The sequence below is a fragment of the Rhinolophus sinicus genome, linkage group LG01 (genome assembly GCF_036562045.2).
Source record: "Rhinolophus sinicus isolate RSC01 linkage group LG01, ASM3656204v1, whole genome shotgun sequence".
NCBI lineage: Eukaryota > Metazoa > Chordata > Mammalia > Chiroptera > Rhinolophidae > Rhinolophus > Rhinolophus sinicus.
Genome location: NC_133751.1, coordinates 164,293,178 through 164,319,782, shown reverse-complemented (window position 1 = coordinate 164,319,782; position 26,605 = coordinate 164,293,178). Strand labels below are relative to the sequence as shown.

Genomic DNA, 26,605 nt, shown 5'->3' with positions numbered 1-26,605 from the left:
GGGTTCTATGATTTTATTAGAAATTTGTCTTTATTTTTAAGACTGTTATATGTCCAAATGTTTCTTTTTCCTTCTCTTATTACATGGATATCAATAGACAGTTTGCAGTAGAAGGCATATTATTTTTCTGCCCACAGGACGTTTTAAAGAAGCTAGTCAACCCTTAAAAATTGCTGATTTACCATCTTAGAGGTTTCTTTACTCTGCAGAAGTAATTTATTGCACACAATTATGATATATAATATCTCTGGCTTATTAAGCATAAAAAAATCCATGTTTCTGCACTATTATGGTTTTCTACCTTAGAAAGCCTTAACGTTCATAGTTAAGGTTACTATGGAAACCATAACTCAATTCTTTGTAACTATAAATTACTTTTGATATATACTTGTTAACTTTGATTCTTATATTTTTTAAAATTGTATTTATTTAACTGTGTTTTTCCAGGACCCATCTGCTCCAAGTCAAGTAGTTGTTTCAATCTAGTTGTGGAGGACACAGCTCACAGTGGCCCATGTGGGGATCGAAACAGCAACCTTGTTGTTAAGAGCACCGCGCTCTAACCAACTGAGTTAACTGGCTGCCCCAACTTTGATTCTTTATGTACATCTGCTATCTAACTATTGAGAGTGACAAACTATATTCTCTCCATAAAGACAGTAGATTAAATAGGTTAAGGAGCTTTCCCTGAATGATTATAGAAAGAACCATTTGAAGTAGTTTGTTATTACGGGCAAGAATAGAAAAATGAGTCTGTTGTGTGATAAGGAAGGGCAAAACAGAGGGACACAGTAGATTATAGCATGGCTTGCAGTGAAAATAAAGTGACCATAAATCAGCAAAATTATATTGTAGATAACATGTATAAACTGTGCTAATCGACAGACAATTAGGGATGAAACAATACATGAGCTGTACACAACTATTTCCCTTTTCCATGCTTAAGGTAACATCAATAATTAATTATGGCACTTTTTTCTACTGACTTGAAACAAGTCCTCAGAATCTTCCACAACACAATATTATAGACAGTGCTTAATTGATATCAATTCTTCTAATTTCTTCTAGAAATCCATAATTATGAATGTAGAAAAAGCAATAATGTCCATAAATTTTGCACCAATCAGATTCTACTTTTCCTATGGATAGACCTAGGAGGTTATTTGGATAATTTACTAAAGGAACAATGATGCTGACATTAGTGATACCACAGGGAAAGATGACTGCATTTTATTGAAAGATTAAGACTTAGACTCAAAAGGAGTCCTAGCTCTGGCACTTGGGGGAAGAACTTAACTTCTCTGAGTCTTAATTTCTTTGTTTGTAAAACGTACATACGAGTACTAATATCTACCAATAGTGTTGTTCAGAGGAAAGCACTTAGGACACTTCACAACACGTACTCTATACTGGGCTAATAAGGGGTGAGGGGAAACAAGTACACTCACCAAGCCAGCCAGATCAACTAAATCATACTGGGGATTAACAGGGTCTGGACCATTGCAGCCAGCTCATCTTTATAAAATTCATGTATTTAAATGAATGTGAAGGTTACACTAAACTTTGTAGTATATATTATACAACCCTAAAGAACTTGGACTAAGTTCAGCCAGTAACCAATTTGGGGTTATTATTGTTTTAATTTTTCTAGCTAGATTGAAATTTCCCTGAGGGCAGAGATAATATTTAGTTTGATTTCGTGTCTGCAATTGAGCCTAGCATTATATGACTTGAAAACTTTTTAAGATAACTTAAAAAGTCAGTAATAAGATGCATGAGGGATAATTTTAACCTAATATAACTTCAAAACTCTAGATAAAAATAGAGATTATTTCTTCTGGTTAGAGAATACCATGACACAGGCTTAAACAATAGCATGATGAATGTAGCTTAGGGGCAAAATAATAAATTACCATTATAGAAGACTATAGGGCACTGAGAGAAGTTTGGTTAGAACCTAGTTCTACGGATTAACAAACCAATGCTATTTCTAGTATATTATGCAGAATTTTCCAAAATAATCAAATGGATTAGACCACCTGTAGAAATGACATATTCCCACCTAGATCATTAAGAAATGAAAACATTTTTCTTGATATTACCTAGGCCACCCTCAATATCACACTTATTAATATGTACTTCTTTCATCTGTAGTTAGGATACTGCACACAAATATGTCTGCTTTTAAATATTAATTAGTAATAGACTACTAATAATCACAGCAAGAATAATTATGATCAAAAGAATAATAATAAAAATATCTAGGAAGCTATATATCATCAGGTTGGGAAACACAATTATAATAGCAAATAATCAATTCTAAAATGCCAATCAGGTGACATTCATGTGAAATATAGGCTTATGAATGATTTAGAAGAAGATTCATATGTGTGTGTGTGTGTATATATATATATATAAACTTAGAAATGAAGGGAGCAAAAATATAATGAGAAAGAAAGCAATATCTGGCTGGAAAGCCTAACTATTGCAAACATTAGAGGGCAATTCCAGTTTCTCCAAAATAGGTATTTAGACAAGGAGAACAATAAGACAACAAAAGTGTGTCATACTAAACAGGGATCAATAATAAGCAATGACCAGAGAAAAATATGGTCAAGAAGAGGGCCATACTGTGGACCTGTCTGAAAGGATTTTGATCGTATGCTGGACCTCATCACAGAGGCTACTCTAATTTAGGATCGAATCTATTACTGTCAAGTTTTTACTATTGGGCACATGACTACTGAGGTTTGTCCATAATAGTTTTACTTAAAAAGAAAGTTTCTTCTGGGTATTTTCTGACTACAGTACTTACAAGAGTCTCCTAGGTTTCTAGAGGCGATCTTGAATTGTAAGCAATCTGATGATGTCCCTAACCTGATTCCTTTGGTCCCGAAAATAAGACCTAGCTGGACCATCAGGTCTAAAACGTCTTTTGGAGCAAACATTAATATAAGAGCCAGTATTATACTATGTTATGTTATGTTATGTTATGTTATGTTATGTTATATTATATTATATTACATTACATTATATTACATTACATTACATTAAACCCGGTCTTATAGTAAAATAAGACCAGGCCTTATGTTAATTTTTGCTCCAAAAGACGCATTAGAACTGATGGTTTGGCTAAGTCTTGTTTTCAGGGAAACACGGTAGTAGGACATTATGTTATTCTTGAAAACTGTGGGATTGTCTTAAGTAGTAACTGTTATTACAAATATGTTACATGTAGTAAATCCAGAAATGAGATTAGAGGGGGAAAAAATCACACTGCAATTCTGTCTCCCAGAGATACAGCAACTAGTTCTCTGATTCATGAGGTCGAGGCCCATGTCCTTGTTCACCACCGTGTCCACGGTGAAGAGTGTGCTACCTGGCACATAATCATTAATATCTGTTAAGCAAAACAAATGCTGGCATTTTGTTGTATTCCTGCCTAGAATTTTTTATTTTGGTGTTATGCCCACCTAAAACTTTTTATATGTAAATATTCTTTTAAAATGAGATCATAGTGTGTATATTTTGAATTCTGGAAAGTAACTGAATTTTGAACAGTAATCTTGGATTGTGAATACATTCTCTTATTACTATAAGATTTTGTAGACTCATTAAGTATGAGGCTTGGAAGGGAGCTCAAGTTATATACTCCAAAGCTTTCATTTTACATACATTGGAAAACTTAGACTGGTGACAACATAAAAAAGGCTGTTCTAAAATTGAGGCCTCTGAATTTCAACCAGATTTTTTTTCTGCCTTACAATGACTCTTAAACAATATCTTAACCCAAGCTTTTTGAAATTGAAATTGAAAATTCATGCTTCTACAAGAATGTTATTCACTTATTTTTGGATATTCCTTTGAATACTTCTCACTCTCACGGATATAAATTTAAAAGCATTTGGCTAAATTTAAGTTCTCTATGAAAATATTTGCTGCTAATTACCAAGTCTAGGTAATTTCTAATATTTATTTTTTCTGTAAGTCGGTAAGTTATATTTATTTTAAGATTTAATATTTTATTCCACTTCGGTATGCATAACATATTTATTATAACTTGATTGATACATATTTTAAAAATTTCAGTGGCTTTTCCATTACCAAGAAAGCAAGGAATCTCCATAATTAAAGAAAGTTGCTCTCCTTAAGTGCAAGCATCTGCTTTCCCCCAAACACCAGTCAGTAATTATAAAGATTTATTTTCCTCCCAAATATTTTCATTCTTCGTGTACACTGTTTCTTGTACTATTCATCTTATTTGACATAACATGATTTCAATTAGGGTTTTAATGGTCAAGATACATGTTTCAAGATTTTAAAGGTTAGTAGTTACAAGCATGCCCAGCATATCCTGTCAAAATACTAATGTCTCAGGCTATTTAAATAATAGCCTCAAAAAAGGTAATATCGAATAAAAATCATGAGCATGGTATATTTTAAATATTACTATGGAACATTATTAAACAATTAGAGTGAACTAAATAATATAATAATGCCACAGTTCTACACTTTCCCCACTTGCCTCTCGTCCTAGTTAAAAGAGATTTCTCAAGCTGGGGATGTACAGCCAGTAGCTCTTGAAAGTATACTGGTCAGTCTTTCAACCATATATAGCGCCTTCCCCCTCCTGCTTTATTCAGATATTCTAGACATCCTGAACATTTAAAAAAGTAAATTTTGGTAGCCAATCCCCATCCATGCCATCCTTCTAAGAACAGGTTTTCCCCTTTCTCCTTTACCCTAATAACCCAAGATTGCAGTTGTGTGAAAGTCTGTGGCCCTTTCGGACAAAATGAAGAAAGTGACAAAGCTACAAAACAAATCTTGACTTTTGGTAAGAAGCAAATGGAGAGAACGAAGAAGAGAAAGAGAGGGAGGGAAGTGGGAAGCGGGAGAGGAAGAAAAAAAAGACACAGCTACTATGACTTGCAGATGACTTTCATCTGGTAGCATTGCTGAAGCTAGTTTTCTATTTTAAGATTATTATTATTATTATTATTATTATTATTATTATTATTATTATCTTACAAGTAAAGGTTAAAAGAGAACTGGAGTAAGCAATTTCTACTTATCCTTTCTCAGTTCTTCCATTCCTGGGCTCTGATCTTCTGTTCTTCTCCAGCCTGGAACTATTTGCAGTGGTGCTTCCAGCGTAGCTCTCCCTCTAATTGCTATCCATCTGTTTCCATTAAGCCTCTAAGCCATTTGTCTCATTTAAATATCTCATTCCTTTTTCTAAACACTTCAAACCAAGTTCTGACCTCAAATATTTACATAGCATTTCCACAGATTTCTGCATCTGAGGACAGTGTCATTTGCTATTTTTTAAAGAATGTTATTCAGCACCTTTCACACTGTGAGTGCTAAATATGCAATTATTATTACTTTGATAGTATGATAGTAAAAAAAGTTGAATGGAATGTTCAATTCATCTTTTTATAAGATATTCTGTAATTGAATTTAAGGGCAATAGTGTCTTTCTCTGATCCAACTTCAACATAATTAACTTGATAAATTGTTTTCAGGTTTTAGGTCTTAGAAATATGATTAAATAAAACCAATCAGCAGTTGGAGTTATCACAACAGCTCTAGTGTTCCGCTAGCAATCTAAAACAATACTTTAACAACATCCCTTGTCTCCAAAATCTGTCTTGTTACATGTGAAATAAAAGTCTCAATAAAAAGTCATGAATAAACAGATTCCATTCCACATTTACTATGATAGAGGCAGTAACTTATTTTTCCAGCGATAACTTACTGAGTGTAAAATACTTCCTCCAAACAGCCACGATGATGACAACACACACACACACACACACACACACACACACACACACACACACTTCATATATCTGCTTTACCTGCTGCCGTTCCACAGTGTGAAATCAATAGTGTAAGAGTCTCCAAACATCTCCTAAATGTTGCTTCTCCACTTGTTAGCAACCATCTGTCTCCAATAATCCTAGGTGCCTGTTTAACCTGTGAAAAGCTAAAAGGAAAAAAAAAAAAAATGCTGTTCTCATCATATCTTTCTTGGCTCCTCAGAGTTTATTTTTAAAGCTCTTTCCCTCAGCAGTTTACTTCATTGCTGTCCAAGGTCATCATTCCTCCAGGCATCTTTTTTTATTTTTCCTCTTGATTATTGTCCCTTATATGCATCTTATACGTTCTTCCCTTTGTCCTTTGCTCATGGAGTTCCTTTCTAATTAAGTATCTGTCAGTCACTTTTCCACTAGACCAACAGTTCAAGACACAGTTCAAATTTAATTCTAGCCAATGATTCACCTCGCCATTACCAAGTTACTCAATTCTTTGAATGTTTTCAGTCTTTACTATGACCAGAAGCTGGTGGAAGTTATTACTTGTTTTTTTAGTTTTTTTTCATCCCTCGCATCTCATCATATACTTGTTTATGTGTGCTTTTTCTAGGTATCATTTCAAACACATTTTATGATCTACAAGGAAAAGAAAAATTATCTTGTTAGAAGCCTCATATCTTAATATATACCCATGTACATAAAGTATTCAGTAATACTTTTGGAGTTTATCTACAAAGATACTTTTATAAGAAGAGTCCAGTTTACCAGGATTTTGCATTCATATATACCCTAGAAATTAATTATGATAATATCTTCTGGATTCATTTATAAGATTGCCTTATAAATGTTATAGATGAGGTTTTTCTTTATTTCATTGAGTAAATATTCCAGGAGAGGGTCCAGGATGCTTCCCTACAATAAAATCCATTCTAAAATCAATAGTATTATAGTAAGACTACAGAATCCACTTGCCCGACACCCCGCCACATTTAAATTTGCCATGTGGTTTTCTACCCCATTTCTAGTCAGGTAAAGGCTGTCAAAGAGGAGAACCCTGCCAGAGACTTGGTATGTCAAATAGTTAGACTCCACGGTGTCAAACCGCAGTCAGGTAAATCCCAGGCTGGCTTCCCCTTTCTGATCTTTTCCCCTCCTTGGCCGTAGCCTTCTCGTTCTCATTTTCTCTTTCTGAGTTCTTTCTTCTCTCTTCCTCTTTGGGAACTCCCTCTCCACATCTGTGTTTATTCATTATTTCAGAAATGTCTAAATTTGAAAACTATATGTTTCTACATAGTAAGGTGTATTTTTGTGTCTCCATCTCTAAATGATCCTGAAAACATTCTCTTTATGTAATTTGCTAATTCCTTTCCTAAATCTGTCTCTCCTTCCCATCCTATTCTGCAAAGTTTGGGCACATCAGCTGGTTTGAGGCTTACAAATACCTACACAGGCTAGTTGGCAGCTGGCTTGTGCATAGAAACCTGGTAAGAAGCCATCTTTCTTCTGTGTTTTCCCCCCACTTTTCTTACCTCTTCTTGACCCCCTTTATCGGCCATTTTCTTTCAGCCTTCAACTTCCTTCCATTCTTTCTAAGCTAAAAGCAAGGAGAATTTCCCTACTTTTACTCCTTAAATTTGGAGTCAATTCCCATTATATGCTCCAGTGAGTTTTCTTGGATACTATGGGCATCTGATTTAATCGGTTTGACATGAATTAATCTTGGGATTTACCTGTAGCCTTCTTTGTAATTTTGTTTGGCTAGTGCTCAAGCCTTGATTTTCTTGGCAGTAAGTTTCTGAAAGGAGTATCTAGTAATCAGCGTAATACATAAAGACCTCCTGGGGTCTATTCACAATATTAGACAAGAAAATTATGTCAGTTGACCTAAGGTCTTCTTTCCTCCATTATCCAATCTGCTCTCAACTTTCTGATAAAAGAAATAGATTAAGACAAGGGAACAGGTGTAGAGTGCTTATCATTGATAGTCTCTGCATAGATGTTTTAGTATGTGTTTAGGAATATCCATTTCTGCTCTTTAGATCATTTGGCTTTTTATCTTGAACATCCAGTTAAAAGAAATGGAGGACTTTTCCATTTTATTGGAAATAAAAGTCTCCATCTCTTTCAGCATGAGAATTAACCACATCTTCTGAACATGTGGACATTATGTGTCATGAACCAATCATATGTTTTCCCTTAGAGCTAAATTTGTAGCTGCCCTCTGGCAAGTACACTGAGCTATATGCATTCTAACCATACTTTAAGCTTCAACTAATTTTTCCTATACTCATTTTAATATTTATCTCAGTTCGTTTAATTTTTTATGTTACGGTGTAGCTATATAATAGGACATTATGATTCTGTTTGGGATAAAGAGGAGTATAAACAAATAAGCCCATAAAAATCACATTGCCTATTACTTGTATATAGAAAGATAGGTATACTTTGAAGTAGATATCTCAATTTGAGAAAAAAACAAACTGCAGTATAGAAAATGATGAATATTGATGAATCACCAAGTTTATTTTTGTACTTTTAATATTAATTTTAACAATAATTTTCTTAAAGATTTGGAATTAGTATTTTGAAATAGAAACATGAAATTAGTTATACATCTATAAATATGTAAAAGAAGGCAAGCCCCCATACTTGTATATTAAAAATATTTTTGTAAATTACAAAGTTAAAAATATGGGTAACACTATACGGGTAATGTAATGTATGGGTAAAATTATCCCAATAAAATAATATTTGTGACAATGTTTTCAATATTTAAGTCATAGTTAGTTCTTAAATTATTATTATTCATTTGTTCTTATAAATCATTCACCTAGGCTTATTTGTAATTTATTATTTAGAATTCTATAATTTTATATTTGTGAAGTTTAAAAAAGTATTTGCATAAATCATTTATTCTTATAGTATCCAATTAGTATTGAATGATACAGACAGTTTGAAATTCTTCCAGACATTCTTGTGGCCCTCTGCATTGCTTCAGGGAGTGGAATATTGATGGCTAGATAGACACTATTAGAAAGTTTCTGCTCCCAAATCTGAAGCTTAAAAAAGTAGTGACACCCAGGTGGGAGGGAGGCTGGGGCTGGGTGAAACACGTGAAGGGATGAAGAGGCATAAATTGGTTTTTACAAAATAATCACAGGGAAGTAAAATACAGCATAGGGAATATAGCCAATAATACTGTAATAACTATGTATACAGCCAGGTGGGTACTAGATTAATTGGGGGATCACTTCGTACATTATATAAATGTCTAACCACTATACTGTACACATGAAACTAATATAAAATAAAAACCACAATGAGATATCACCTCACCCCAGTTAGAATGTCTATCATCAACAAGACAAATAGTAACAAGTGTTGGAGAGGCTGTGGAGATAAAGGAACCCTCATACACTGTTGGTGGGAATGCAGACTCATGCAGCCATTATGGAAGGCAACGTGGAGGTTCCTCAAAAAATTACAAATATAATTACCATATGACCTAGCAATCCCTCTCCTGGGTATCTAACCAAAATATCTGGAACCATTTACACATAAAGACAAGTGTGCTCCAATGTTCATTGCAGCTTTCTTTACAGTGGCCAAGACATGGAAACAACCAAAATGTCCTTCGATAGATGAATGGATAAAGAAGTTGTGGTATATATACACAATGAAATAATATTCAGCAGTAAGATGAAATAGGACCATTTGTGACAACATGGATGGATCTTGAGATAATAATGCTAAGAGAAATAAGTCAGACTGAAAAAGCAGAGAACCATATGATTTCACTGATATGTGGTATATAAACCAAAAACAACAAAAGAACAAGACAAACAAATGAGAAACAAAAACTCATAGACACAGACAATAGTTTAGTGGTTTCCACAGGGTAAGGGGGGAGGAGGATGGTAGATGAGGGTAAAGGGGATCGAATACATGGTGATGGAAGGAGAACTGACTCTGGGTGATGAACACACAATGTGATTTATAGATGATGTAATACAGAATTATACACCTGAAATCTATGTAATTTTACTAACAATTGTCACCCCAATAAACTTTAATATAAAAAATAATAATAATATTGAAAGTCAACTGTAAATAAATTTTTTTTTAAAATTAAAAAATATATTTTTTAAATGTAGCAGCACCACAGTTAAAGTGTCCTTTAATGGAAAGGTTATATAGAGTAATAAAACACATGCTGGGTTTTTAAAAGAAAAACTGTAAATGACATAGAATATTTGCATGTCAGCAAATATGCCCAAATCATTTGCAATTTGGAAATTATCATCCTTCAATTAACAAATGATTAACCATATAGTAGTTTTGAAAACTTGCTCTATTTATAAAAACTACAACTTCTAAAAAAATTCATTTCATAGACCTGGAAGTGGGCAGCTAACAACTAAGAGCTGATTTTTAAAAATGGTAATAATTATGATAATGACAAAATGTTTAACACTTTGCAACTTAAAGTGCTTTCTCATATTATTCTTTTCATTCCTCAGAATACGATTATTTCAAATTTAAATATGAGGATTCCGACAAAGAAATCATGCAGAATCAAATAGCAGGGACGTGAGAACAGAAGCCCTCTGCTTCAGCTCCCACACCATTTTCAGGATTCTGCTTTATATCTCAGTTACGTTAACTATAATATCCAGCATTGCTTGGGAACACCATTACTGTTGTTAGATAAAGTTTAAGAGAAACTGTAAATATTAATGTGGGATTTTGATAACTTCTTATAATTGTAGTAAATAATATAAAGCTTAATTTTTAATTTTTTAATTTGTGTTAGGCCAATTTATAGAACACATTTGTTATTCCACTTCCCTGGGCAATATGAAAGGATCCACACTGCTGTATACCTTGGCTTACACCATACAGAGTTGTCACTTCTAGAAGTAGTTCATCACAGACGAATGCCTAAAATGTAGAGCGGTTTTTTTCTTGCATCTTATTAATAGCCATGAAAAAGTAAAAGGATTATTTGAGAGAATCAGTGATACCCAAAGAATAAAATACTGATTTCTTTTTTAAAAATAGCATGTTGAAAACCACCTCTGTTATTTTTTAACTCCCTGGGTTTTGAGTTTTGCTCAATTAATTAAGATTTAGGAGGTTCAGAGTGTTCACTAACTGGTCTTAACGTAACCTCACTATTAGAATAACATAAACCCTTGGGTTTACTTTTATGTTACAGGGTTCAAAACAGTGTCAGATTTCAGACAGTGTTATAATATGGTGCATGTCAGTCCAGACTGCACTTTTGAATCATCTATATAATTAAGATCACCCTAACCCAAGGGAGTTAGAATTGCTGGAGGTAGCCCTGGACATAGAACATTTTTAAAGCTCCCACTTCATTTGAATCTGCAGTCAAGGCTTGAAAACCATTAAATCTACTTGGGACTCATATTGGAAAGGAATGATTGTTTTCTCTGCCACAAAAATTTCTAGGTATGGCCAACGTTCCATTGTGTCACACTTTGCTTTCACATGCCCTTGACAGACATGGTTCTTCTGAGCAGAAGTCATATAAGCCTCTGTTGCTTCCCAGGAATGCTCACAAAACAAAATGGACTTTTTATTTTGCAATAGAAATTCACAGAAAGTTGCAAAGGTAGCACAGAGAGGACCCAGGTACCCTTCACTCAGTTACCCCTAACAAGTCCATCTTACACAATTATAGTACAATATCAATGACAGCAATCTGACATTGACTTGATGTATGTGTATAATTCTATGTTATTAGATCACATATGTAGATTTGTGTAACCATCAGTGTAATCAAGATACAGAACTATTGGGCCGGCCCGGTGGCTCAGGCGGTTGGAGCTCCATGCTCCCACCTCCGAAGGATGCTGGTTCGATTCCCACATGGGCCGGTGGGCTCTGGACCACAAGGTTGCCGGTTCAACTTCTTGGGTCCCATGGGGAATGGTGGGCTCTGCCCCCTGCAATTGAGATTGAACATGGCACCTTGAGCTGAGTTGCCTCTGAGCTCCCAGATGGCTCAGTTGGTTGGAATGCGTCCTCTCAACCACAAGGTTGCCAGTTCGATTCCTTGACTCCGGCAGGGGATGGTGGGCGGCGCCCCCTGCAACTAAAATTGAACGTGGCACCTTGAGCTGAGCTGCCTCTGAGCTCCCAGATGGCTCAGTTGGTTGGAGTGCGTCCTCTCAACTACAAGGTTGCCCGTTCGGCTCCCACAGGGGATGGTGGGTTGTGCCCCCTGCAACTGGAAAACGGCAACTGGACCCAGGGCTGGGCTGCGCCCTCCACGGCTAGGACTGAAAGGACAACAACTTGAAGCTGAACGGCACCCTCCAACAACTAAGATTGAAAGCACAACATCTTGACTTGGAGAAGGGGCCTGGAAGTACACACTGTTCCCCAATAAAGTCCTGTTCCCCTTCCCCAATAAAATCTTAAAAAAAGAAGTGGTAACTTTCTCCCCCCCCCCCAAAAAAAAAAAAGATACCGAACTATTCCATCACCACAAAGATTACCCTTATGCTACCCCCTTATAGCCACACCCAACTCCTTCCCTAGGCATCCCAAACCCCTGGCAACCTTCAATCTGTTTCCCTATTCTACAATTTTTTCATTTCAAGAATGTTATATAAATAGATTTACAGCATATCTTTCTGAAATTGTAGGTTGTTTTTTTTTCCCCCACTTAGCATAATGTAGTTGAGATCCATTCAAGTTGTAGTGTATATCAACAGTTTGTTTCTTTTTATCGTTAAGCAGTATTACATCTTGGTTGTTTCCAGGTTTTGGCTATTACAATAAATCTGCTACAATAATGTTTCATTTCTCTGACATAAATGCCAAGAGTGCGATTGCTGGGTTGTATGGTAAGTGTATGTTTAATTGCTTTAAGAAACTGCTAAACTGTTTTCCAGAGTGGCTGCACCAGTTTATATTCCTACCAGCAATGTATAACAGATCAAGTGTCTCTATTCTTGCTAGCATTTGGTGTTACATCTTATTGTATCATGCTGAGAAATGTATAGTGATATCTCATCATGGCTTGAATTTGCATTTCCCTAATAGCTAGTGATGCTGAATATGTTTTCACATGTTTACTTGCCATCTTCGGTGAAATGTCTTTTCATGTATTTTGCCCAGTTTCTAATTGGATTATTTATTTTTACTGTTCAGTTTTAAGAGTTCTAGGTAAGTGCTTTGTCAGATATGTTTGCAAATATTTTCTCCTACTCTGTAGCTTGTCTTTTCATCCTCTTAACAGGATCTTTCTCTTACACAGAGCAAAAGTTTTTAATTTTGGTCAAGTCCAATTTGTCAATGTTCACATTTATGGACTGTAATTTTGGTGTCATATCTTAAAAACTCTTCACCAAGCCTTAGGTCCCCCAAATTTTCTCCTATGCTATGTTCTAAAAGTCTTACAGTTTTACAGTTTATATTTAAATTTGTGATTTATTTATTATTATTTTTTTAAAGTGTAGGTTTTTTTTAAAAAAGATTTTTATTGGGGAAGGGGAACAGGACTTTATTGGGGAACAGTTTATATCTCCAGGATCCCTTTCCAAGTCAAGCTGTCGTCCCTTCAATCTTAGTTGTGGAGGGTGCCATTCAGCTTCAAGTTGTTGTCGTTTCAGTCTTAGTTGTGGAGGGCGCAGCTCAGCTCCAGGTCCAGTTGCCCTTTTTCTAATTGCAGGGGGCGCAGCCCACCATCCCTTGTGGGAGTCCAACTGGCAACCTTGTGGTTGAGAGAACACGCTCCAACCAACTGAGCCATCAGGGAGCTCAGCGGCAGCTCAGCTCAAGGTGCCATGTTCAATCTTAGTTGCAGGGGGCGCTGCCCACGATCCCTTGCGGGACTCGAGGAAGTGAACCGGCAACCTTGTGGTTGAGAGCCCACTAGCCCATGTGGGAATTAAACCAGCAGGGTTCGGAGTCAGGAGCAAGGAGCTCCAACCACCTGAGCCACCGGGCTGGCCCTGTGATTTATTTTGAGTTAATTTTTGTAAAAGGTTTGAAGGTTGGGGGTGGAGGGGGTTGTGTTGTGCAGAAGCCCAAGTCTCCCTTCACTTCCCCATTGTCTCCCATGACACCACAGAGGGGGTCCTCCTTACCACGTGGTAGAGATGAAAGTCTCAGCTTCCTACTCTGCCCTCTCTAAAACCACCTTTGAGGTGGGGAGGGAGTTGCAGCACCTTCTTACAGCCTTGTAAGGGTAGAATCTAGACTCTCCACTGGGCCTTTGTTTGTGGGGGTGGTACTGCAAGATTTTCTGTGGTTATTGTCTAAATGTTTTCTGTCCCTTTCCTGGTCCATTGTCAAGAGACAGCAGACTTCTTGAGGCTTTTTTTTGGTCTGTGTCATTAGTGTTTCTGTGTTGCTGACTTGTTTAGTACCCAGTCTGGGATGTATGAAGTAAAAAGTTAAACGCAAGGAATTCACCGCCTGGTAGTTCCTTGGGTTCTGAGTTCCCTGGCCTGCCTGACTTCTTTCCACCTTTGAAGGTCCTCTTCTGTTTGTTTTTATGCAATGCCCAGGATTTTTGTTGTACTTAGTAGAAGGAATAGGAAGGATGAGGTACCTCTACTAATCTCCCCAAAAGCAGAAGTCAGCATGAATTTTAAATACGACACCTGGATTACATTTATATGAGACTAACCTCCAAATTGGATAAAAATCAATCTGCAGTTTTTGAAAGCTATGGTAATATACAGAAAGTAAATTTTACTTTGTAATATGTAATAATGATTATAATGAGTAGTTTTTTTTGGTACTTAACCATATTCTATGTCATTTAAAACTCAAACAATACTATGTCTTAAAGAGTATTATTATTCTTTTACTAATGAATAACCTAAGCCTAGACAAGTTAAATAATATTCTTTTTGTTAACTTGGTCTTTCTAATTTCAGAACTTGTATTCTTTAACTATGATGCAATATTGCTTTAACTATACTTCCAAAGAATAATGCAGTGAAAAAAAATTGTATCAGGTGCCACGCCACACTGTATTTTCATACAAATTTACAGAAAATTCATTATTTGAATCTGGGCAAGTACTTTCAACTTTCTAGCTCTTAGTTTTCTGAACTGTAAAATGAGGAGTTAATCTTGATTTCTAAAATCTTTTCTTGAGTAATAATTTTATGGAGTATCTAAAAATACAGAGAGAAACATAACTTGAAATTTCACCATAGTAGGGGAATTCTTAGTCCATGGAGCTCCATGTGCAATGTGTAGCTAATGTTGGTAATGCCAAGTGAGACTGAATTAAGTAGACTGTTTCAGAATTCTCATCTTCTACCTTTGATATTTATCACCAGATGTAGACTTAAAACAAACACCTGTTTCTGAAAACACGGATTCTGTAAGTCATGGAGTAGATCCCATGAGCCTTTTGAGAGCCAACGCTGCAACAACAATATGTGAAAAGCATTGCATTGGGTGTTAATGTGGGGTTGGGGAGGCATGTGGATCCTTTTGCCGGAAATCTGCTACTCTAAGTACTTAGCAGGATTGTTGTATATTTAGATGTTTCATTAAATGGTGAAGTTGATGGTTAATGTCCTGATTAAAGCACACCTATGTAACATCTCTTAAGATTGTTACATTATTTCATGTCAATCATTTTCATTTTTTCTGCTTTGCCTTTCAGTCTATTGGTATTATTTTATGTAACAAACTTGCTGAAATTCTTTGAAAGGAGAAACATATTGCCATGTGAGAAGATAATGGATCTGTACATCTGCTGAGTGGTCTTGTTTTCACAGAGGAAGTTCATAGGTACAAGAAAAATAATTCAACACAAGTTCTATAGCTTATTTTTTTTTCAGTAGCTTTTCTCAGCTGTTGTTATCCTTCTTTAGAATTGTATTATATAAATGTCTAGCAATCAATGAACAAAGTGATTTGTGACAGATATTTAATGCAATTTCATAAATCTTTGTAAAACATCTAAATTTTGCCTGGATGGGTAGTAGTTGCTTGAGGGGATACTAATGCAATAGCATAAATGGGCTTTTCTAGGACACAGCTACATCTTAACTAGTAAGCATTATATATATATATATATGTATATATATATATATATATACATATATATATATATATATATATATATATATACACACATATATATATATATATATATATATATATATATATATATATATATATATAATTATTTTCTTCTAAAAGTTTTTAATGATACCATATATACCATTGTTACACAAACTGTTTTCCTTATAATATTAATTCTACTGTATAGGTGCATTATATAATTTTAACAAGTTTCTTTGCTGTAAGAATCCTGCCTTTAACATATCCCTTTACATTATTAATCTTCAAGAAGATTATTTAATTTGCAGCATTTCCCAAATTTGTTTATCCTTTGAACTTTGTTTTCCCTTCATAGTAAACATTCGTGAACTAATATTCTATAAACTGGATTTTGGATATTGGTGCTACAAACAAATATAATTCAATACCCATAGTCAAGGTACAAATTACTGTAAAGTGGGGTTATTCAAGAAGATTCGTAGGGAAAAAAAGGTTAGCTAGGACTTGATGGAATTTTGGGGTGTTCCAGATTTGCATACACTTCAGTAATATACATCTTTTATAAATGAGAAAGGAAAAGCTAGTAGTTGTGTGAATCCTCATTCTTTTCCCTTTTATTCCTCCTCCCGACTCCTCTGCTAACTAGTCCCAGTGCTGATATTCACAGGATTCTGATCCAACTCTAGGAAAGCAATTGTCAAAGGAATTAATCAAAAAAGAAGAAAGCAATTTGTACAAAAATATTTATAACAGTGCTATTTTAAGCAGTGACAATATAGGAAACTATTTAGGACCGCATATTTGGAGACAGTTAAGAAATCCACTATGGAATAGCACAAGGGCACTGTAAAAGACACATATGTGGACAAATTTGCTATAATGTATTGCATGTTAAATAATATGAATCGAAAAATCTGATTCTAAAAATCACATATATGTGCTAATTATAAGTATGTATAATTCAGATCAAAATTGAGAGTGCTTAAAAAGATATGTTGCAAATAGAGTTGTATATTTGTTCATTTTTTTGCATAAGTTTTTTTGTTGCTGTTCAAAATAATAAGTGTAAAAAGAAAAATGTCACCTAGTTTACCTCTCTGTCACAGGCTGGGTTTTCTGGAAGCAAATGTGGAGATGGGTTTTAGAGTGCAAGATGTGAAAGGACAGGGGAGGTAGCAGGACTGGGTGGAGGGAAACTGAATCAATGCAAGTCCACTAATCTTTGACCAATCCAGCAGGAGCTTTGCAGGGAATATGGCCCCTCAGAGTGTTTTTGCCCTAAACCAAAATGCTGAGGGCCCTCCAACTGTTGTCTTGCTCACTCAGCAGATATGGGCCGCCTTGAGAAGAGCATGATCTCAGGAGATGCAGCTCTTTACAGCAGAGGTGAACCCTGAAGGAGCAGATAGTAGCTGGGTTCCTGCTGACTGTATTTCCCAGAGCTGGGCGGCAAGTACTCTCTGGAAAGGGTTCTGGCAGAGTATCTCTGAGTCTACCACACAACAGGTTGCACTCAACCTGAGAGAGAGGCTGTTTCTAAGAGATATTTTTCCTACTTTTTGGAGACTTTCCTCAGTGGCACACCAGATAATTATTTCTCTTGGAGCAATTTTGGTTCAAATTGGCCAGTCATTATATGCTGTTCCAACGAGAGTTACTTGACTAGATTAAGGACCAAATGCCAGGCAAAGAGCTGATGATGAAACTGATACTTAACCTTAATGGTCAGGACATGCTCAGCACTGTTGAAATGATAAATAACATTCACATTCACATTTTTTGACACTCTCCAGAGAAATAACTCTGATTAGCTTGAATAGGGCAGAGATGATCTCCACTCATTTTTCACTTCACTTCTGTAGGTTGTTCCCTGGGTAACTACCTCCTTCACAGAGCCCAGAGAATTCCCTTTATTGTAATTCCTGGCTACTAAGTTTATGCAAAAATCCACAATGAGAAATATATCAAAATTTTAAATAAGGACAGGATCAGTAAGAGTGACATGCTGAGCCATATTACAATCAAAGGTAAATGAAAAAAAAATTAGTACTACTGATCTGATTTTTATTTAAGGTTTTGATATTATGTTCATCATGGAGTTTTTGCACTAATTTTCATTTTTAAAAATATTGCATTAGAATGTGATTGCTTTCAATTACTGAGTTTTTGGCAACCTCACCTGAGCTGCATGCCTCACTCGCCTCATCCTAGTCCTCGCCCTGGTAATTTGATAAACTCTTCCAAAGTTTCTCATTGTTATTTCTAGGAGGGTTGGTCTGATATGAACTATTTCTCTGTTACTGGAAGTGGAACCCACAATACTCAGAGGCAGTAGTTTTGTATAATAAAAGGTGAAGGCTTTCAAAGGATCTGTATAGTTTCTCTTATGCACAAAACAGAAAGCCCTCATTTTCTAAGCTATCAGACACTCTTTTTGTAATTATTAGGGCTTCTCATTTTTTCCCTGCCACATTTAAATTACTTTCACCCATCAGACTGATGGCAGAGTTGTGTGCTATTCATGTTGGCCTCCCCCCTTCCCTATTTTCTAGTTTCTTAATTTCTAAGCAGGTACTAAATGTTTTTTCCAGATATTGAAAAAGAAAAAGTGGTGGTATGAAGCAAGAAATATATTAACTAATGTGTATTTGGTATATTTCCTTTCAATTTTAGCATTCGTTTTTATGTTGAAAAGAGTATAATCTTGGCCATGTAAAAAATGTCACCAAACACTATAATCTTTCATAACAGACTCATACTTAATAGTATATCCTATAACCCAAACAACATCCTAAAGAGGTCCAGCTATTATTTATATACTATTTTGACATCTTTAACTGGACAATAGAGGATACATTCGAATTATGTTATGAAATCTGGAATGGAAGGAAGGGAACATATATATAACAACAAAGAGCTGTAGGTATTCACTATGTTTTAAAGTTGCATACCTTTTTTTAAAAAATGGAAAACTGATATGTAACAAAAACATGTAATAGAAAGGCACATCATAGTCTGGAAATGCTTTTTCTCCTTTTCAGCTGGGTCTGAATATAACTGGGCCATCTTGAGGCTTGACTCTTTTCTTCTGTCATATCCAGAAGAAACACAGTTGCCACACCAATTATAACAGAAAATGTCTTGAAAAGCAACGGAAAACTTCGTTCAATTTCGTTGAGGGCACTGTGGGGAGTACTAAACAGGTATCTAACAGAAAAAAAAAAATTATTAAATTTTTCTCTACATATCTTTCCCCCAAATTCCTACCTTTATTGTAACCATACATTTTATTTCCCCACCTCTCCTATAAACTGTCTATCTGTCCTGTCAGATGCTTCCAGAATCTTCTATATCAATCCCCACTTCTTCCCTCCCTCCATGTTTTGTTCCCTCTGTTAACACTTAAAGAACCTTTAATTTGCTTCCTTCCTTGCTCCCCAAGCTTCATTCTGTTGCATCGCAAAGTCACTCTAGTTCCAGGTAACTAGAACTAGAGTGACTTTGATTCTATTTCTCTCCCTGTAACGTCTAGCACCACCAGCACTCTAAATCAGTGGGGCAGAGAAGTGGAATTGAGCGAATGAAAGTCTCTCTTTCACAGGCAGGAGAAGAGGAGAGATGGTGAACACCTGACTTTTAATGGTTTGTTCTCTTCTATCCTATCAGTTGTTTCTGGTGATTATTATCTTGTTCCTTATAATTTGAGTCAGTTACTGGTACCTAGAGTCTGCTAAATTCTATAGAGGTGATTGAATATTTACAGTTCATACACATTTACATTCAAACATGAATATAACATTTTTTTGGCTAAATTCATAGTGTTTTATTTGATATGTAGACTTAAAGCAGACCCTGAATTTTCAGCATCCTTTTCATAATCAATGGATGTAGTTAAATCTGACACTAAAGAAGCTAATGTGATATCTGTTAATTTCTTTTTATCGTGAGATTTTACATGACTGATTGTTATGTGAAGCTTCTGCTTTCCACAAATAAGGGCTTCAAATATTTCTAAGCAGTCCTTCGGGGCTATGGTCAGGCAGGCTGTAGTAAGACTATAAATATAGTCTCTCTCTCTCTCTCTCTCTCTCTCTCTCTCTCTATATATATATATATATATATATATATATATATATACATACACATATACATATACATATATATATACATATACATGTGTATATATATATATATATACACACATATATATAATACTTGTCAAGCTCTTCTGTCAGAACAGGCCTGGTGTCCAGTGAAACATATTTAAAACCATTTCTATCCAACCACCACCCCAGAATTAATCACAAAATCAGGGGACAGAGAATAACATTCTTATTTATTGTGTGAAAGTTTTAGGAGAATCCAATAATGAAAGGTTTTGAATTGTTTTTTGCTATTTGCTTTTATTTTTGCTGTCAAGTCAAGTCTTGTATTAGTCAGGGTTCAATCAGGGGATAGGAACCACCACAGTAATTTGAACAGGAAAACTTAAATGTGAGGAATCATCAACTAGGTATAGGATGGTTAACTACTAAAAGAGGTAAAAGAACCCTAAGGTATTCAGAGGTAGCAAATGTAGAAAGAAGCCACTTCTAGAACTTAGGGAAAGGTGAAAAAGGCAGGAACTTTACGAAGAAAGGATCTCTTACCAGGCTAAGATTCAGATCCCTGATGAGAGGCTGTGGCCACCTAAGGAACATGCTACCTGATGCTGAGTTGGTGGACAAAGTGGATGGAGGTTATCTGCTGCTGCACCACTTTGAGAGCTGCCAGTACTGTGGAGAAGTCTTTCTCCAGAACCCTAGGCCACCGATTTTCTCACCACCAGTGAAAAATAACTGGAAGAGGAAAACCTCCCTCCTTCCTCTTCCAGCCTTCCAGTCTCCCTCCAGCTCCCTCTATTGGCAGAACCTAACGCTCAGCCAGCTGGCAAAGGAGAAATGTGGGGTGCAGAGCCCAATGCCACATCACAAAGCAGGGCAAAAGGATATATGTGGAGATAAAAACAAACAAACAAATAAATAAATTAAAAAACAAAACAAAACTAGAATGACCCAATTCATCGTTGTTATTAAAGAAAGTTAAGTCACTAAGCAGTATTATCTCCCTTCTAGTACTTTTAAGTTGGTGCATGATGGCTTGGATGATTATAATATTGGGTTGGTGCAAAAGTAATTGTGGTTTTAGCAATTATTTTTAACCTTTTAAACCACAATTACTTTTGCATCAACCTAATAGCAACAAAAGTGTAAATCAACTTTCTTACATTTACACTAAGCTTTATGGGACATGTATAATTCATAAGAGATGGGGTTTTTGGATTAGCTGTTGCTCATTCATATACCGCATAAAACCAACGAATGTGAATAAGGGAAAATTCTTCAGAGGTTAAGCCTAGACAATTGGCTTCCATTATATATAGGAATACTGACTATAGTTCATCATGTAAATTCTTTTTGAATACTTCTGACAAACAGGGTTTTGTTCACAAGCTGATAAGCCATTTTCTTATCTAGGAAGTTCTGATTTTCAGAAAGTTTCTTCTTATGCTGTGAGAAATCTGCTTCTTTTTAGCTGCCTGCCACTGGGCCTCATTCTGTCATATGAAATGTACTAAAAAATTCTGGGATAACCATTATGACTGCCCCCTAAATATTTGGAGGTTCTGTCTTATCCTGTGGTAGTTAACCACTCCTCATACGCAGTTTCTGTATCCCCACTTCACTGAGTTCATGATCCTATAACACGCTATTCCTTCTTAACATCTCTTTTACAATGTGATGCTCAGACATGAACTGTATTAGTTAGACATGATAGGACTAATGCAAAATAAAGTGGATATACTACTTTTAGGATCTGGATATTATATTTCCATGAATGATGCCTAAAGATTTGATTGGCTTTTTCAACAATTAAATCACATTTTTGTTTTAGTTACCACCTTTCTCCCACTGGCCCCATCATTTAAAAAAAACCTAGGGATCTCTTTATGAAGCATCAGTGGTTCGTGATTCATTGCATTTTTTATATATATAAAAAAACATGACATATCTTGTTCCAAGAATAATATCACTTTGCATACTAAATCATTCTTCATTTTCCCTAAGACAACCCTCCCCACTGGGATAACAGGAAGGGCTGGTGTGGAAGCTTTCCGTGACTCTTTCAACCCTCCTCATAAGCTTTTAACATTTGCTTTAGAACTTGCGACAGCAGAGTTTACCTGTCACTACAAAGACAAAGGTGCAAGTTGGGCATCAAGCTAAATTACTTTTCAATTACTCCTCAGGAAGGGTTGGTGACATATTTATGTTCTCTATATTACCTAATGTGAAACATGCTGAGACAAAAAACGATCCTTTAAAAAGCAGCATTTTGTGATGGGCGCTGCTTCCTTTGTTTTGTCTACTCTGGGATCCAGAATCTTGATCGTGGTTGTTAGTTTAAGGTCCAATAAGCCATGGAATCTACCTCTAAAGACACCTGGAAGGGTTCTTTAACTTAGTGTGTTTGAACCAGGAAAAGGATTTGCTTAAAAATGATAATATATACTTAAATACATGAATAAATATCATATACATGAATATTTATGTTAGTACACAAAAACTTGTGTAAGTACCTACAACAATGCATGAGCTGTATGCTCTTAACCTAGAGTTCTCTTCCCTCAGTTACGTGCTAATTCCTTCACCTCCAAGTCCTTGCTCAGATTTCACCTTGCCAATGAGGCCTGGCCTGACTCACTCTTAATATTGCAAATGGTCCCTCCTCCCATCTCCCAGCCCCATCTTTCCTTCCCTACTCTACTTTTTCTTTATCCACAGCATTCAGCATTTTCTCACAGACTATATCATTTACTAACCTATTGTATTAAATGCTTGCTACCAATCTTTTCTCCCTGACCCTTGCAGCCCCTTCAGTGTAAGTTCCTTGAGGGCAGGTATTTTTGTCTCCCTAGGTTCTCTGTATACTGATGTAACACAATCTTTATTGAACTAATACGACATTACCTTCCTGTTTCTTCTCACCAGCTGATGATAATTATCACAGACGAGTATATTCATTGTCCTGGTTAGGTTAAATTTTTTCCCCAATTGTCCAAGTTCTGCAGCTTCTCTTGGGTGCATTCCATAATATTTTACTTTTACAGACTGCCTGGATTGATGTTTGTTGTTTTAGCCTATGCTCAAGCTCTGTAAACTTAAATAAAGTACAGCCTTTAACTAAATGAACCTGAGGCTTTGCTTGCCTTTGAAACCTTTTGCAAAATGCAGTGGCTGGCTCTGTTTGCCCTGCAGCTAGCTCCTAACGGAATCAGCTCCATCCGCAACCTTCTCTACTGGTGTCTGGGGAAGGTTACACTTTATAATTGTCTGCTTCAGTGAGAAAAGTCACTTTCTAACTGGAAGCTGCAATGACACTTCTATCTTAGTGTGCAGTACTGCGATACTTCCTGTGGAATACCATTAGACGTCCTCTACGCAGGCAGAGACTCAGGAACATTACTGTTTAACCATTTCCTATCTGGCTTCTGACCAATATCCCTAACCACTTTACATAAAACTCTATGTATTCATTCGTTCAGGCTGCTATAACAAAGAGCCATAGGCTCGGTTGCCTATAAACAACAGAAAGTTATTTCTCACTGTAAGTCTGAGATTAGGGTGCTAGCATGGTTGATTGTGGTGAGAACCCTCCTCCAGGTTACAGACTGCCAACTTCTCATTGTATCCTCACATGGCAGAGAAAAGATAGGGGAAGCAAGCTCTGATGGGCACTAATCCCATTTATAAGGGCCCTTCATGACTTCAGCTTTTCCTAATTACCTTCCGAAGGCCCCACTCATACTACCATCCCATGGAGGGGTAAGGTTTCAATATATGAATTTTGGGGGGAATACAAATATTCAGTCCATAACACCCTCTTTCCCTGTTAGTCACATTACCTACACCTCCATCGTTCAGATCTCAACTTAAATATTAATTTTCTAGAGAAACTTTCTTAGGTCATTTAAGGTGGGTAAGTATCCTTTATACAAGTTTGCTGTGCCCTGATTATTTTTTCATAGTACATATTTTAATTTGTAGTATATTTATTATCTGTCTCTCCCACTAGACACTGGACTGTAACCTGCAACGTACCTTTTTTATGTACCCATTCTGAGCATAGTACCACAGCAGTAATCCAATAAATAAAGGAATCTGAGGACTTACTGGTATATGGCCCCCTTATAATACCTATTTGATATATATATAATAAGTTGACATAAATTGGCGCTTATTTAGATGTGGACCTGTATTTTTTAAAGACTGTGGTGCTGCATATCCCAGTTATTCTTATATTTAATAACTTATTAATAGATATTTTCTTGATTAGAAATCTAGGACAAAGCAGGGGCCATTTAGCTATCAGTTTCCATAACTCTTCTGGCTTATGATCATGTCTGTCTTAAAATGTGGCCACAGAAATCTGATGAGGCTGCATCATCACACACCTGTGGGACATCTGTTGTAGGTAGTTTGCATATATATATATATATATATATATATATATATATATATATATAATAGATTCTACAGTTTAAATAGGTAAGAGACTAAATGTGAACATACTCAATGCAAACATCTAGAAGATATAAATATTGGACTTAATATATGGTGATGGAAGGAGTACTAACTCTGGGTGGTGAACACACAATGTGATATATAGATGATGTTTTACAGAATTGTACACTTGAAACCTGCGTAACTTTACTAACCATTGTCATCCCAGTAAACTGTAATTAAAAATAAATAAATAAAAATAGAATATTGCACTTATTCATAAGTTCAACAAAATCTTTAACATATTAAATAGTGCATCCCACAACTTGTACTAGAAAGTGCATATTTCATAATTTATATTTGTACAAAATAATAATAATGAACTGTGTTAAGTTTCTATGCATCTCATCCCATCTAACCTCACTTCTATGAATTCAGTATTACCATGTTTTCATTTTACAGAGAGGGTTGAGGTTTAGTGGTTAAATAACTTCAACTAAGGTCATACAACTAGAAAGCAGCCAACTTGTGGAAGAACTATTGATCTTAACCACTGTTTCAGATGATTATTTAAATCATCACTTCCTGGTATCACATGGTTTATAAAAGTAAGACATTTTAGTAGCTGCAATACAAAAACAGTACTAAATGAATTAGGAAAGAGAGGTGTTGTTTTACTTTTTTTGTAATTGCCTAAAAATGAAGGTTACAGATCTCTGAATAAAGAAGGCAGTGAATTGGCTTTTTGCATGATTTGAAAATAATACCCATGTTGGAATGGGTAGAACAATACAGAATCATCTCTCTGGGCTTATTCACTGCCTTCTCCAGTCTTGTGCATCTACCACCTTGCACTCCTGTCAAGTCAAGGTTATAGAATGTCTGCTCTATGGTCCAAATACCATGCAGAAAACGCCCATAAGTAGTCTATTTTCATGGGACTAATTCATTTTTATAGCTGTTCCCTGAGGCCTGAAACAGAGAACCAGCACTGAAGATGGGATTTCCAAAGTAATTATATCTGACAGACAGCCAAAAATGTGAGAAGACATTGAAAAATTACAATAACTTGAAATCCAGAGAGCTAATACTCCATCAATTCCTACTGTGATTAGTTTAGTTTGACACTTTTCGAAGTGCAAATCTAAGCTATTTACGTGATTTGTGTTTCATTTCAGTTCACGAATGTTTATTTTTCCTTAGAAAGTTTCTAAGCTTTGACTTGATTAGCAGCCAGTTGATTTTTATATAAGAGCAGAGCAGAGACAATGAGACAAATTACACGTCTGTGCTTTGCTACTTTAAGGAAAAAACACTGTTCTGACCAAAAATTACTGTTCTGACCAAACAGTAATTTTTAGCCAAATGGCCCGATGTTGGTCAAATGGATTCTTTATGTGTGGAAGTAAACATGACTACAGTATAGAGGCTACGAGTTCTTAAATGACCGAAGAAAATGAATTGCTTGGATTGACCTCATGGTGTAAATAATTTGGGAACTGTTCTGCTTCTGCACAGAGAGCCCTAGGGGAAGAGATCACCAAATGGCTAAACAGCTAGGCCCCAGGCACCTGAGCTGGGATGGTAGTTGGGAGGGGAATGCAAACGTCTAAACAGGAGGATCCCAAAGGGAGCCTTTTTATATTACATCAAACCTGGAAGCTGTTCTGTTCTCATCCTGCCAAAAGCTAAAGTGAGATATAAAACTCCTCCAGCTGCTACATTAAACCTTAGCAAAAAAACTGTACAAACTGTAAACAGAGAGGGGTCATCCCCAGGAAGTTGGCAACTGCAGTAATCATTTTATTCAGTTACCAATCACATAGGTCAAGGCTTAAAATGAAATAAATGAGGAGAGTGTACTTTTGTTTTGTTTTCTAATTCACAGAAGTGCAGAGCTTTGCTTATGAAAACAACTTCAGGCAAATTCCCACAGTAATGGTCTTGGTAGACCACTGATAAAGAATCTGTGCTGAAAGAGTGCACTTAGAGCAGATGTAGACAGAGAATTAGACAATTTCTTCATTTGAGAGCAGAAGCCCTGATGACAAAGAGCTGGCCTTGTTGAAGTAGACAGGAATGGAATTCAGTAAGGATGACAGGCAGGCAATGAAAGAAGAAGTCCACGGGAGCCTGTCACTCACCTGGGCGTTTCCCAGTGGCTAAGGGTTT

The 26,605-nt window shown here is 35.9% G+C and overlaps 1 long non-coding RNA gene across 1 annotated transcript in view; it reads right to left on the bottom strand.

Annotated features, from left to right (window-relative positions):
• LOC141572868 (uncharacterized) overlaps nt 1–26,605 on the bottom strand; it is a 698,703-nt gene that overhangs the window by 27,666 nt on the left and 644,432 nt on the right. The window contains exon 7 of the long non-coding RNA XR_012498339.1: nt 5,865–5,992. This is a non-coding gene — a long non-coding RNA (uncharacterized LOC141572868). The remainder of the gene's footprint in view (nt 1–5,864; nt 5,993–26,605) is intronic.